The 2931-nt window shown below is 37.8% G+C and overlaps 1 pseudogene; it reads left to right on the top strand.

Annotated features, from left to right (window-relative positions):
- Window positions 1-333: 333 nt before the first annotated feature.
- LOC121148221 lies at window positions 334-1127 on the top strand (annotated as a pseudogene).
- The last annotated feature ends 1804 nt before the right edge of the window (window positions 1128-2931 follow it).

The following is a 2931-nucleotide window of genomic DNA, read 5'->3' as shown; positions in this document are numbered from 1 at the left end:
ATATACTCCAAATAGTGTGTGTGTGTGGGGTGGGGGGGAGTATATATTTGACTTGTCTGTATGATAAATACATTTCTTGCTACTTATCAAAATGCACATGAACTCATTTAATAAGTGAACGCCACTGACAACTGGTTGAGAAAGTGTTCAGAGATATTCAAAAGAAAATTGGAGTAGCAACCCTTCAATCCCATAAGGGTTCTTTACATAATATCTTCCACAGAGGTCTATAACTCAAATGAACTAGATATGCATGTAGTTGTGTCATTTGTTCTTACATTTCATTTATGAATACACATTGGATAGAGTATGTTTGCTTCTTTTTTTTTTCTCATGGTGGTTTTATTGAGGTACTGTTCATATGCTGTAAAATCCACCCTTTTAAAATGCACACAATGTGAAACAGGTCGTTCAAAAGGATATGGATTTAGTACATATTCTGATTCAGAATGTGCCAAAACATCTTTAGAGCAACTGAATGGATTTGAATTAGCAGGAAGGCCAATGAAAGTTGGTCATTTACTGGGTGTACTGATCCTTCCCGTGCTAGTTCATTTTTGGTTAGTGATGAACTTTAGGACTGAATTGACTTGGGAACAACTGGTCATCTGTAATTAACGGCGAGACTTGCAGAGGGTACAGGTGTGCAGACTCCTCCAGCAGCACAGTAAACACGGCAAACGAGCGGTTCTTTGGCATTTGGTGCTGTGGCAGAATTCTCTTTTGTCATAGATTTGCAAACAAGACTTTTCCAACAGATTGAGGCTTCCACTTTAGCTACTGCTGCCTCTGTACAGCTACTTGAAACAGTGTTTCCAGCTCTCTAACATGTTTAACCCTCAAATAGAAGAAGTTGGTTGGGACACAGAGATTAAGGATGATGTGACAAAGAATGTAATAAACGTGGAGGAATGATTTATATTTATGTTGACAAGAATCCAGCTCAGGGCAACGTGTATGTGAAGTGCCCATCAATTGCTGCAGCTATTGCTGCTGTGAGTGCACTGCATGGCAGGTGGTTTGCTGGGAAAATGATAACAGCAGCATATGTATCTCTTCCAACTTATCACAATTTCTTTCCTGATTTTATGACAGCAACACAACTACTAGTTCCAAGTAGACAATGAAAAAAGATATAGTCCCTGTGTACACAGCTTTTATTCTTTCTTGAGAATTCATCTTGAATTATCTTTTATTTAGATAAAAATAAAGAGGCAAGGGTCTACTGCTATTTGGATACAAATCCTGTTACTTTGAACAAATAAAAATGTAAACAGAAAAACCTGTGGTGGCACTTAGCATACTCACACAGTCATTCAAAAATCACTATCTAATTTTAGAACATTTATCCAAGGAGCCCGGACTCATTAATAATTGCTGCCTGCTTCTTTCTCCTCCTAGACTAGCTTACTTTCGGATTCCATGTGTTTTCCTACTTTTTAAAAAAGATTTATTTTTATTATTTGTTTATTGGAAAGGCGGATATACAGAGAGGAGAGACAGAGAGGAAGATCTTCCATCCGATGATTCACTCCCCAAGTGAGCGCAACGGGCCGATGCTATGCTGGTCCGAAGCCAGGAGCCTCTTCCGGGTCTCCCACGCAGGTGCAGGGTCCCAAAGCTTTGGGCCATCCTTGACTGCTTTCCCGGGCCACGGGCAGGGAGCTGGAAGGGAAGCGGGGCTGCCGGGATTAGAACCGGTACCCATATGGGATCCCGGGTGTGCAAGGCGAGGACCTTAACCACTGTGCCACTGCACCGGGCCCATTTTCCTACTTTTATATTTTGTATTGCCTATTTCCTTTTCCTTTGGAGCATCGAAAGAAAAAAAACCTGAATTATGGTCATCTGGAATGCTTCATTGTGAGATTTAAGCCAGAGTGGTATGTCTACTAAAAATAGGAATTAAAATATATTTTAAGAGAAAAAGATGTTTAGTGTATATCTTTAAAACAAATGTACTAAAACCAGTAAAACTCTGTTAGGTTAATTAATTTATTTTCAATAAATCTTATTAGAAGAATTTAGCCAGTAGGATTCAAAAGATGGATCAAAGTAATCTACACATAAAAACATCCAGATACTTGGGACTCGCTGCACATCTACAGACTAGGCACTAATGGAGGAAGTAAGAGAATCTGCATCTTAACAGAGGCCTTGTACAGCATTCGTACACATACCAAACCTGTCCATTTGAGACCTATTTTAAAGTTAGGTCTGGGATGACACAGAGGTTGAAGATACAGTCTTTATTTCTAGTGGATTTTAATACACATAGCTTATAGATTTTAACAGTTATATTAATGAAAAAATTTCAAAATATGTTGATTAAAGAAGAAACACTGAAAGAAAAGTCCCAAAATGACTTTGTGCTTTGTTTCCTGCAAAATACTCTATAAATGCTAATTTCTCTTATGTGCATCACACAGAATCAGGTGCTGGAGCATAAAGACATTTTCCATATTTGTTCTTGTGCAAACAAGCTCATATTAGTATGAATTCTTACATCTAATTACTAATTAAATGAATGTGCATTTAATGACCACAATATGCTTAGAGTCGTTAAAGGCAACAAAGGAAGTAAAGTCTTTTAAACTAACAGAAGAGAGGATAAATAGAAGAGATGTTCAAATAAGAGCAGAGTATAGAAAAATATTTTAAAAAATAATAAAAGGGATTGACTCACAGAGGATAGACAGGATTCATCCGGGAACCAGCAGACAGAAATGATTCATATAGTAGAAAGTACATAAATAGAAGTGTACATAGAATCAAAGCACCAGGAGAGTTTCATTCAAGGTAGATTAAACCATGCACCTCTTCAGTGTGCAGTATCTGATGGTATCTAGAGAACATGACAAAGGAGTAATTTAGGCCATGTAAGAAAATGATATCTGAAGGCTTTTAATAGCAGCAACGAAGCCAATCAGC

This window comes from Ochotona curzoniae, unplaced genomic scaffold (assembly GCF_017591425.1).
Source record: "Ochotona curzoniae isolate NIBS_2020 unplaced genomic scaffold, NIBS_Ocur_1.0 scaffold_4683, whole genome shotgun sequence".
In the NCBI taxonomy this organism is placed as follows: domain Eukaryota; kingdom Metazoa; phylum Chordata; class Mammalia; order Lagomorpha; family Ochotonidae; genus Ochotona; species Ochotona curzoniae.
This window is presented reverse-complemented; position numbering and strand designations above follow the sequence as displayed.